General features: G+C 52.4%; 1 protein-coding gene across 1 annotated transcript in view; it reads right to left on the bottom strand.

Moving 5' to 3' along the window:
- The window catches only part of FAM135B (family with sequence similarity 135 member B), a gene marked incomplete at both ends in the record, with an annotated part of 172,254 nt that overhangs the window by 61,093 nt on the left and 98,649 nt on the right, over positions 1 to 12,512 (bottom strand). The gene's annotated exons all lie outside the window — the stretch shown is intronic.

Genomic DNA, 12,512 nt, shown 5'->3' with positions numbered 1-12,512 from the left:
TCTCACGTCGAGCACTCTACGTGGGCATTATCGCTAGCTCACAGGTGTGGAGCTCATGGACTAGAGTGACAGATCCTGGGTTGGAACCCAAGTGTGTCCAGCTCCAAAGTCTGTACCTGTTGGTCCATTCCAGGGGACCTCAACGGAGGATGCATCAGAATCGCCTGGGGAGGCTTTTTAAATACGGTGGTCTATACCCCAGCCTAGCGGTACTGACTCAAAATCCCTGGGAGTACAGCTCAGATTGGTATAATATTCTAAAAAGCCTCCCCAGGAGATTCTGCTGTGCACACCTGGTTTATAACCGCTGCTCACTCACCAGCTGCAGGGGCAGCCCCAGGGAGAGGCTCTCTCTGCTGTTGGCCTGATGCCATGTTCAAGGTTGTTTACCACCACCGAGCTATGGAGAGGTAGGACTGTGTCAGACTTCTGATGTCTACACCTATGTTAACACATACACTGACAGCAGGGAAGCTGTGAAGCTTGACGGGCACATGTTGGCAGTGGATAGACCTGGGTTTGACAGGGTAGGTTTGACAGACTGAGCTGAAAAACAGACTCCCCTGAGCCAGCTTACTGGGGGGTGTAGCACACGGGCCAGCCTTGAGATTACCTACCTCAACGTCTCCCTTTTCCTTTCAAAACTGCACGCTGGTCTTCAGTCCAGGGCAAGAACGGGAAAACGAGAAAGGCAGGCAGAGGGAGGGGCCCTGATGACCCCCTGGTTCCCAGGACTCTCTGCAGCCGTCCACCTGTAGCATGGACCCCGCCTGGGCTATGTCACATCTTAGACCACGGAGCGAGAAGCAGAGGCCTCGGGGAAATAGGTGTGCACAGTCCTGCTCCTCTGTTCACTGGGTTCAAAACCAAACATGGCTACTTGTGTGGAAATCACTTCATTTCTCCTACAAACATAATTGCACGTGCCCGTGTAAGCACTCACATGTACATGCGTGTGCACACCACACTCACACAGATGCCCACACCACCGTCCCCCAACAGCCAGTCCGTTGCTGGGGGTTTCCATTCCTGGAGGAAGTCACCTAAGAGGCTCACTGAGTTCATATCCTGTGAGCTCTCTCTCTGCATTAGACCTGCTGTGTGTCCTTCCGTTGAACCCTCAACACGGGGCCTGCTAGAAGGAGTCTAAAGGAATCACCGCCAAGGACGTCTGGACCAAAAGCATCAGAGACCTTCTGGGATCTGGCCCCTCTTCCACTGAATCCCGCCATGCACCCCGGATCTCAAGACCATACTACTACAGTTTCTAAACAGGTTTTCCGCCTCAGACTTCTGGTTTTTTATATACATGGATACCTTTCTCTGGAAACCCCTAGGTAGAGTCAGGGTAGGTCTGACAGCACTACAGTCAAAATCAGCCCTGAGTTCTCCGAGCACAACACTGCAGGAGCTGAGTCATCACCCACACAAAGGCGACCATGGGGTGGCCATGTCGGGGGGAAGTTTTCCCATAAGCAGAGACTCAGGGATCCAAGGGTGTCTCATCTTGGGACACTCCCACCTCTGACACGCACTCTGTGAAGGCACAGAATGAATGGACAGCCTGGGCCATCATGCAGAATATTGTTAAGGGACAATTGTTGGTATTCCATGGGCTTGGACCCAGGCAGATGGCCCTCAACGAACTGCAAGGGAGGTTTGGCAAGACACCCTCACTTGTGAACGTTAAGGGAAATGGGGTTGGTGAGGACACAGCCAGTCGGTCACCTCTGCTGTCCTGATCACCACCTGTTTCACTCTTCTCCCGACACCTACAACACCCTCAAGGCAAGGGGGGCGGCCCTGGTCACAGGTGTTCCCTGCCTTGCGTTTCAGCTGTAGGATTTCCGAGTGGTGGAAGGTACTATCGACACTGGGTCTGATACGGCTCTTATTACTCCAATGACCAGAGACCTAAAGATATACATTAACTGGCCTTCGCCATGGGCAATGGTGGAAACAGGAAGCAGTAACTGACAGGGACACTCCCGTGAGGGGTGGAGAAGAGTGGGGGATGTCCAACAGACGGAGGTCTGTGTTTCTAGAGACACACAAGTTCCACGGTGGAACTCTCCAGTCCATCGCCCTGGATCCGCGCAACCCCCGGCCCCTGGGTCTGCCTTCCGAGAGGCTGGGGTGGCAGGGGGAGCATGGTCTCTGGGGGACCCATGCTGGGACGGAGGCCCAAGGGTTCCGATTAGGCCTGAAGAGCCAAACAGTCTTGCAGTCCAAGCTTCTGGTTTCTTCAAGAACATGATTCTCTTGAAAATTTAGTAGGTTGTCAATCTAATTGTTTCCAGTCTTCCTTGGGCTCTTAAGTCTGCATTTCTTTGTCTTTTTTGTTTGTTCATTTTGGGTTTTTTTGTTGTTGTTGTTTTTTGTTTTTTGTTGCCCCCAGGTCTCTATAGAAATGAAGAAGCTGCTGCCTTCAAGCTTTCTGGGTCTCAGGGTAGGAGAGCTGAGACAGTAATCTGGTTTTTGCCTCAAGCCACAGTCGCTTTTATTCAACAGAGAAGTGTTCTCAGGAGTCTGTCAGAGGTTTTGTTTTTGTTTGTTTGTTTATTTGTTTTTCAAATAACCTCAATGTGTTTGTTCAAAAAGAAAGAGGCTTTTCCACCTCTGTGGGTCCCCGCATGTCCACACGGGTGTTCTCTGTCCCTCTTTCGTCTGCGTGAAAGACAGCGAGCTCTTTCCCGAGCTCACGGTCTCTGCCACCCCTCACCAAACACAGCTACGGGTAACATTCACGTGCTGTCTTCTGACCATGACGTCTCCACTTCTGGATTCCCGATCCCTTAGGTCCATGCCAAGCTTCTAGGATTCTGGTAAGGCCAGACCATAGAAAACAACAGCGTTTTTCTTAAAGTAACAGTAACTGCTGTGATTAGCAATCCATAAACCTCAGTTACTTGACATCATTTTATTTCTTTGTGTTTTCCCAAAGTCGGATACTGGTCCGTGGATCTCGTGTGTGGCTCTCCTCCGGTCTCTCCTCACCTGGGTTCTTTGGTTTTGTGCCACTGTGGTCCCAAATGCGTCACTCCTGAGGGCACCGCGGAAGAAAGGAAGCCCAGAAGATCAAGCAAGGTGTTTGGAGAGTGAGGAGGAAAGAGGCTTGTATCCCTTCTGTCCCTATTTCACTGACCGGAGCCTAGTCTCACAGTCTCAAGCGAACTGCAGGTGTGGCCGGGAAACGGGGTCCTCAGGTGTGGCCGGGAGAATGCGGGGAATGTGGGAGCCACTCCCCAGTCCCTCCCCACCCTCCTCGCACACCCCGAGGTTCTGCATCTCCAGAGTTGGCCTGTCTGCCTGGGCTGTCTCTGCCGGGGGGGCACAGCACTGGGGGGAACCGGTTCTAGAGGCTCAAAATCCTGGCTCCCACGACGTTGACCGTCCTGCTGAGACCACATTAAATAGGAAAGGCCCGCTCTGCACCCACCGGCTGATATCTGCCCAGCTAGACGGCCAAAAGAACCAAATGAATGTTCAGTATTCTGGGTGGAGTTCAGCAAGACGTGGTTCAGAGGTTTTTGGACTCAACATTCGGAGTGAAACATTTCATGTTCAGACGTGGTTTTTCAAATTCACCCAACGCTGGACACAGATCTAACACCTGCCAAGGGCCTTGGAGACTCGAACTCTGCTTCCCCTCTTGACCACCATCTTGCTAGCACAGCTACATGCAGGGTGCTGGCTGGAACCCAGGAACCCTGGGGGGAGTGGGTGCTGCGGGTGAGGCTGATGGGGTTCTAGAGAGCGGCTCCCACAGCTGTGGTGTGTGGAGCCCCAAACTCCTCCCCAGGCACAATCTGGGGGCTTCACATCCGTGCCCTGCTCGCTCATCACAGTCATGCTGGGAGCTGAGCCTGCTACACTTAGCACGCAGTCTGCAGGTCCCTGCAGGGGACATCTCTACCCGCCCCCCGCCACCAGCCCCCGACCTCAGGAGACTCACTCATACCTGTCCCTCTTGCAGTCACTACATCCCAGGCCAGGGCTGTAGCCTTCATCACATTCCTTAGTTCCCACCCCAGGGCCTTTGCCACAGTACACTTAGCTCAAACATTCTTCCTCTTCCAGGACCACTGTTAGTCTATAGGTTGCCTTTGTGCTAACCAGAATTTCTTTCCTCAGTGGATAAATCGGAGAGGGGGAAAGTCTTTCATCTGGATGGACACAGCCCCATGGATGCACAGCTTGGCATGTGGAGAGTGGGCAGCATTTCAGCCTCAACTCACCTGCTCCACCAGGTGTCTTTGCATAGTGTGAAAAGGACACAACTGTACAGGGCAGCCCTATGACCCCCCTCACCTCTGGCTGTGGCTCATCCTTCACATCACAGTCTAAATTTCCCTTACTCAGGGAAGCTCCTCTGTACCAAAAACCAGGCCAGGTTCTGCATAATACCAGCTCTTTGACGTTCATGACAATATTATTAAGTAAATATTGGTGTGTTTTCTTAAATGTGTACCTTGCGCTTAGCTAAACTCCCAGAGTCTAGCATGCACTACAGGTTAGACACGCAATATGATGCTTACCAAATGAAGGACCGAATACAAATACAGGACACACATCAGCCTCAACATAAGTATCTGGCTCTCTAGCTTCCACATTTTCTCCCGTGACCACCTCCTCATGGGAATGGTACTCAGTTGCCAGCTCTTGAGAGAGTGTGCAAGGGAGGCAATTGTCATACAAGTATCTGGCAGGCTGCTGGCATGCTAGACAGCATCGACAGTGACAGCATCTGCCCAAGAGGCCAACTCTCTCTGGTGGCCGGGCGGCACATGGAGCCTGACCTCTCAGCTCCTAATCCTCCCGATTTAGACTTCCATGTGACATGACGTGACATCCCTAAGGAGGGCACCGGCAAGAAAATGGCAAAGAGCTCTAGAGACTGGCAGCCCACTCCAAGGGTCCCCAATCCCATTCCTGCTTAAAACTCTGGTTCCTGAGCAAGCCTGTCTGTCATCTGTCCACTTCCTCAAGGTGACAACTGTGATTCATCCCAGGAAAGAAGGGTAAAATGTCCTTGGAGCCATTTAATTGGGAGCATTGAGGTGAATGACTGTTCCCTCGTGGAATGCTTTTAAGGGGAGCAAAGTGACTCGTGAAGCAATTATTACATTCATACAAGACAGCGGAGTCCTGTCCAAAGTGCACATGTAGGAGAGACAAAATAGTGGATTAGAGTATCTGGGTGGTAAAGGAAGGCACCACAGTACTGATGATCACTGGAGTGGGTTTTGAAGGATAAATAGGAGTTCTTCCAGGGGAAAGAGTGATGAAAAAAGGATATCCTAGGCAGAGAGAAGAGCCAAAGTCCTCTTCCTTGACTTAAATGCTCATTTAAAAAGTGTAAATAGCTAAAATAGGGTCACCCAAAATGGATGATCTCAACCATTCACAATTTAGCATGAATCACACTTGCCAATTCTCCTTATTAGGAGCTAGCTCACCACAGATCCCTGACGCCCCATGACCCACGCCCACCACATGGGCTTGTTGTTCAAGCTCCTTCCATTCTATATCAGTAACAGCCAGGACATCTATTCTCTCTCTCCTCTGCCTGCCTCACCTCTGCTTTGCCCGGGCCTCTACTCCACTCGCTAGTGGACCACTGCACCAGCCTGCAGCCTCCTTCTCCACCCCAGCTCTACCTCTGCCAACCCATCCTGGACAGAGCAGCAGGAAGGACACACTCTTCGCGCCGATCTCCTGCATGGGACATTGCGGTGGCCAAGCAGGTTACAGCGTTCCCAGGATCGGGCCCTGGGTGACTTTCCCAGCCCCGTGTCCATCCACATAGACTCCCTGGAGCCCCCCAGTGTGGCACAGCCTTTCCTCACTGCCCTCTGCTCTGATGCTGCCTCACTGCCCCTCCCACAACAGATAATTCATTCCTTTGGGTTCAGATCCGAGCTCCTTCCATCTGGGAAGTGTTTCTGGACTGTCTCCCAGTCTCGGGAACCTAGCCCTCCTCTCTGTTTCACTAGCAGACCTCCGGCACCACCAGCAAAGGGCTGATTCCTGCGGCGCTAGTTCCTGCCAGGAGCCTGCATGTCTCTCTAGGCTGCCCTTGTCCAGCCTAGAGAGACAAGGCTGTCCACACGGAGGCAATCGGATTACGTGCTCTGTAAAAACATTTTAAGTAAAGCAATAACGGACGCTTCAAGAGAAGGATATTCTCTCTTTAAAAAATGCTGGGCTAGGGGTGGCCAAGTTGCTCAGTTGATTAAGCATCAGACTCCTGATTTCGGGTCAGGTCATGATCTCAGGGTTTTGGGACTGAGCCCCATCTCGAGCTCCATGCAGGGCATGGAGCCTGCTTACGATTCCCTCTCTCCCTCTGCACTCTTGCTTCTTTCCCTCTAAAAACAAAAACAAAAACAAACAAAAAAACGCCAAAAGATTTGGAAGGCCCCTACCAATTACTGGCTTCAGAAAACAAAGGACTTAGGAAAACACAGGTCAATGGCAAGAAACAGAGTCCTACATCCCGTTCCCTGCGTAATGTCCCTCCCTGCAGCAAGCTCTCCATCAGTCACCCCAGGTGGTGACCCCCTCTCTTCTATGCTCCAGCCAACTATAGGACTGGAGACAAATGCTTTCTTAATGTGGATCTCCTGCAACTAAAAATCACTTTTTAATCTCTTTCCTTGTTCTGGCTAAGTTGCGGGCTCCATGAGGGTGGGTCTGCGGCTGCCTTGGCAGTCGCTCCTCTCCTCCTCCGCCTGACGGTTAAATGCACCCGCTGTCTCAGTGAGAGCACAAAGCGTGGCTTACTTAGGCTCTGGTCCCTCAACCTCAAAAAGGAACCGAAGCCAACACACACCCGCTGCCACCCACCTGCTCGGCGGAGAACGTGCCACGCACGGCTACCCACCCCCATGGGAGGGTTCCAGGAGAGAGCCGGTGAGAGCGATTCCAAGGGGACACAAGGCGAATGCCGGATGCACCAGGACCTGCGCATGCATCCAGGCCCCACGGGGGACCAGCTGCCCTCTATGAAGTTACTAGAGGACCTCTGTGATGCGAAGCCCAGTAAAAAGCAGTCAGCACAGAGCCCAAGGCATGTAAGGGCTCAACACATTCAGCTGATATAATTATGTTAAATGGTGAATGGGATGTGTAGTGATGTCATCACACCGTCCCTGGGTGGGGGGAACACAAGAGGGGAGACAGAGTGGGGAGAAAGGGATGCTCAAAGGGGGAAATACTCTTTCCCTCCTGAGTCCCAGGTAAACCTTACAGGGTGAACACGTTTCATTCTCCCCTTTAAGAAAAGAAGAAGAAACAGAGGCTCAGAGTGGTCACATGGCTTGCCAAGCTCTCACACGTCATCCACAGAAGAACTGACCTCAGCCCCGCCAGGTTTCTGTACTTGCCTGGGCACCTTGCTGGCCCCTCACCTGGCGATCACTGTCTGTGTCAGCTGGGTGTCTGCTGCACACTGAGGTCAGGGGGAAACACAGGACAGTCTGGGAAGGGATGCTTTCCCCTATCCTGGCCACCTGACATCCCCTCGTGCTAGTAACTCCGGAGCAGAAGAAGGCCTCCGAAGGCAGGCAGCGTGGAATACAGGCCGTTTTCACGCTCATGGGCAGAATGGGGCATAAATAAGCAACACTGTAGACTTCTGCATGAAAAGTCCATTTCCAGAGATTTATATTCTTGTGTGGAAATGACCCGTGGAATGTCATTGGATTCACACGCGTCTGAAAGCCACGGGCCGGAGCGCCCAAGCCCGTCATCGCTGTTCCCTGGAGAGTCACTTGCTATTTGTTTTGCAAGATTTTAGTAAATCAGACAACCGTTTAAACGAGAAAGCTTTAAACTACTTAATTCTGGTGGAGAGAGTAAGTACAATAGTGCTTGACATCTTAATTCCAGAAACGGCAGACATCATTAAACGCATCTTTAAAAACCATAAAACAGGTTTTTCTTTAAATGACTGTTGTGTTTTCCTGACGACCTCTGATTCTTCCCCAGGTAATTAACCCAATTAACTGTCTGAACAGTTGTTCCTCTGCACCCAACTGTCCCCCCATGTAGAAGCATGAAGAGCTCACTCCCCGGACAGGCGTCACGCTGGGGAAAGGAGCCGAAGTAAAGGACTGGACCCAACAGGGAGCCAAGTTCTAGGTGTGCACCTGCGCACCTTGGGGGGAATTATCTGGGTGTACTGGGCTCGGCTTCCTCATGTCTGTCATCGGGAAGTAAAAATGGGGACTAATCGTCCTCGTTCCCAGAGTCGAATTATGCCTTTTGTGGGCCCCAGAATTTTCATCTGTTAGAAAATATATTTAAAATTCTATTTTCATGACTGCATTGATATAATTCCCTATCGTCTAGCTGGCTAGCTAGCTGTCCACACACACTTCGTTTTGACTTTACAAGACATTAGAACATTCCGCCGGTCCCCAAAGTGTTGTGATCGCTGGGTCCTGGGTCAGCTGTGTCTGAGGGCTAAGTCGGCAGCAGTCACCCCCCCCCATAGAGGATCGAGAACCTAAAGCTGCACCATCTGCCTTCAACGGCACCTCCAACACCAAGTGAGCACCGCAGCTTGCCAGAAACTCGACCAGGCACCAAGGGCTGCAGAAATGAAGAGGCTCTCCAGGTGGGGGGTGGGGGCTGAGGCCACCAGTCCCACGAGTGCTGCGTCACCAACTCCTCGTCCCATCCCTGAGACATCGTAGGCACTTGATGGATATCTGACGAGTGAATGGACCAATGGCAGCATCTCTGCTCACAGAGACAGCACATGCCAGAGGTAAAGTAATGATGTGTTCCCAGCAATAATGACTGTCTGGCCTTTAGCTACGGGACTCCAGGTCCTCGTGGAAGGAATACGAGGATGTTTACGATGGCGGGCAAGGGTAAACTCACAGCAAGGGCAAAGTACAAAGAACCAAATAAAAATGGAGGCAAAGGAGTGAAGAGAGGAGCATGCCCAGGACGTGGGAGACATCAGCCTGGGTGTCAGCTGTGTCTCGGTCTCCCACCCAGCCCCACCAGATACATGCCTGCCTTCGGCAAGAGGCCATCGCCACACGAGCCTCAGCGGGGAAGGCTTTGTCAAGCTCAGCACTCCGTGCCCCTGTGCCGTGAGAGTGTTACCGCCTTCCAGGATGATGCTGTTGTACAATTCTCTGGAACCCGTCTTAAAAGGGAGGTGGCCCCAGAGTCACAATCTAGAATATTCTCCCACTGACGTGCCCCTGGGTCTGGAAAGCATGTTCTAAGTCATGCTGAGGATAGAAGGGCTTCACTCTGATGGCCAATACCTTCATCTCAGACACATTCACCTGCTCGGCACGACTCCTATGACTTCCACGGGTTAGGCAGGGACCGGGAGGCTCCAAGTGCCAGCTAGAACCCGTGGGCTGGAAAGGGACGTGCCCAACAGTCTACCCGCAAGGGGTTTGGTTCTCTTGCATTCAGATGTTCTCAGATTCTGTGGTTTCTGACCTGTTCCATAGTCACAGGAAATAATCCCTTAAAATCAATGTGTGTGTGAGTGTGTGTGTACTCATACACACATCCTCCTGGTTCTGTTTCTCTGGGGAATCTGGACAAAGAAATCAAGCATGTTTCACATGGCCCCAGCAGCACCAGACAGTGACAGGGGTATTGCAGGGAGAACAGCAGAGAAAGCACTGGGTTGGGGGGGGGGGGGCAGCACGATGTCATCCAATCCTCTTTATACACCTGGGGAAACTGAGACCCAGAGAGGGTGAGTGTCTGACTCAAGGTCACACAGCAGGTTAATGCTGAAAGCCAAGAACAAAACCACGCCTCAGACCCTCCGTTCAGTGTCCTCCTCACAGACCGCGTGGGGGCTCTTGGAGTAACGTTCAATTTAATTATGTGGATAAACTGAAAGAAAAATAATCCAACAGAGGGTTTTACTGAGCACTCTGTGCCTGGCTCTACGCTCCAGGCTTTAATATGCTTATTTCATTTAATCTTCTCAGCAACCCGGCAAGGCGGGCATGAGTGTCCCTTTTTGACAGATAAGCCGCAAATCAGAGAGGGAAACTAATTCCCGTGCGGCGAAGCTACCGGCTTGCAACGGGGAGGGGGTCGGAGCTGCAACTGCAAAGCCGAGGCTCCAGCCGCCTGGGTCAGGGGGAAAGTGTGGGTCTTCGCGCGGGAGGGAGGGCAGGCCCCTGCCAGCGGGAAAGAGACCCTGGCCCCCCAGGGTTTTTCATGAGGTCAGCTCCTTCCGCTCTGGAACTCTGGCTGCTGCAAGTATCTTTGCCCAGAAAGGCTTATTCGGAAGGGAACACCTGGTGTCTAACCCTTCCAGCTGACGCCGCAGTGTGCGTGGACCCCCACGCTATTTGCTAATGCACTGGGCTTTTTGGGGATTTGGATGTACGGCTCCTAGGGGAGGACGGGGGAGTGGATTTTATTCTCTGCCTGGAAGCCCTCGCCTGGTGGGAAGGCACGGGGTGGGTGCACAGCACTGAGCCCGCATAATTGGATGGGACCCAAATGGAAAATACACAGGAAGAGAACCAGGTCCCGAAAATAACCCATTGAGCTCAAAGCCGCATGAGCAAGTTCACTGCTGAGCGCCCACAAATAAGCTATTTTACCTGACTCTTGTAAAAGGCAGGGATGTCTTCTTTGACACACATCCCCAAAAATAGCCAAGAAAAGAAATAGAAGGGGGAAAAACTATACTGTATCATGCGCCTGCTATGGGTTTATTTTTGTACTGCCTTTAGACATATTAACTCCTGAGATCCTCTCTAAAAGCAGGTATTATCCCATTCTCAGTTTGAGAACTTGCATTTCCAAGGGTGAGTGAAACTCAGCCCGGTCCCAGGGCTCCGAGGAGCACAGCAGGTGTCCGACACCTTAATCTTCTCTCTCCCGTGTCACACCGTCTCAAGGGCAGGGATCCAGCTGGGTCACACTCAGTCTCTCGGATGCCATAGAGTCAGTGTCCCCTGCCCCAGCCCGCCCCAGCTCTAGGGCTCTGCACAGTCTCCAAGGGCAGCTCCACAAGGTGCTGGACCTGGGCATGTGATGCTGAGTAAGCTGGCCCCTATCCCCAGCCACTCAGACCTGCGGGGAGGAGGGACAGAGATGCCTAGACTTGAGCGTGAAAGAAACATCTGGGAGAGAAAACAAAGACTAGGAAATCCAAGAGTGCTCCTCAGAGATGGCGGCACCTGAACGAGGCATCAAAGGATGTGCTAAGAGTTCCTTATGGGACACTGTATCATAATTGCCCTCATAGCCTCCTGTGGACCTAGCAAAGGCTGTGTCTTGGAATATGTGTTAGAAATGCTTTGCATTGATGTAGAAACTCTGATATTCTCTAATGTCCTATGCCACATTATAGAAAATGTCAAAGAATGGTCCGAGCTAGAGATATTCAGGTAGATCTTCTGGGGATGCTCTGGGGACGCACTTGCGGGGACTGAGGAGGAGGAGGACCCAGCTGAGGGAGCAGTGGAGATGTGAGGTGGTCACAACCAAGGTTTCAGTCCACCCAAGGGGAGTTTGGAGCTGGGCCTGGCTCTCAGCGGGGGGCCAGGGCTGATCCAGGGAATCACGCGGCGTCCACTCATGACACGGCGTCAGTGTGTGGCCGTGGGGATGCAGAGAGGGAGCAGGAAGTCCCTGCCGTCCACTCTTTCCCAATCCCATGCGGGAGCCCTTGAAGCATCGTGTGCAGGATATAATGCAGACACGCCACTCCCCAACCCCGGGCTGGCTGGCCCCCGCCTTCCACTACCTTCTTACTATTTGCTCGGTCCAGTGTCAAAGATGAGGATGTGGTTCCTAGAGTCTGAGCAGCTGCCCGAGGTCCTACATCTACAGGTCACTGGAGACCACCTTCCAGAAAGTTCTATCGCATGGAGCCCTGGGTGTTTTACGCAAACAATGAATCATGGAACACTGCATCAAAAACTAATGATGTTCTGTATGGTGGCTAAGATAACATAATACAAAAAATTATAAGAAACATAAAATAAATGGAGATAATTTGCCAAAGAAAAGAGAAAAAAGAAAGGAAGGAAGGAAGGAAAGAAAGAAGGAAAGTTCTATTTGGCTTTAAGGTCTGCTCCTTCTGGGCACAGAACCCTGTCCTGGGTCTGGGTCCCCTGTCACGCAGGAGGGTTGGCAGCCCGCTCCTCAGCTTCTCCTGTGACACAGAGGCTTGGACCAGATGGACGCATGACTGCAGGCCAGGCCAGGACACACTTCTGCAGCCAGGCCTCCTGGCTGGGGCTCAGGCTGGGAGAGCTGACCTCACAGGAGAGTCCGCCAAGTCCAGACCCCGCTAGGCCGGGCACCAGGAGCAGGGGGCAGGGCTGCACAGGACAGCGTGGACCCCCTTTGGCAGCAGAGGTGGGCAGGCTGAGTATGGAGGGGCCCTCCTGACGTGGGTGGGCGTCACTGGACCCGCCGGCAATCTGAGTGGGAGAATGTCCTCTCTCTGCCTGCCTTCTGGCTGGGACATCAGTGTTCTCCTGTCTGCACACTGG

Source organism: Martes martes, assembly GCF_963455335.1.
Source record: "Martes martes genome assembly, chromosome: 4".
In the NCBI taxonomy this organism is placed as follows: Eukaryota; Metazoa; Chordata; class Mammalia; order Carnivora; family Mustelidae; genus Martes; species Martes martes.
Note: the sequence above shows the minus strand (reverse complement) of the source record. Positions and strands in the feature narration are given on the sequence as shown.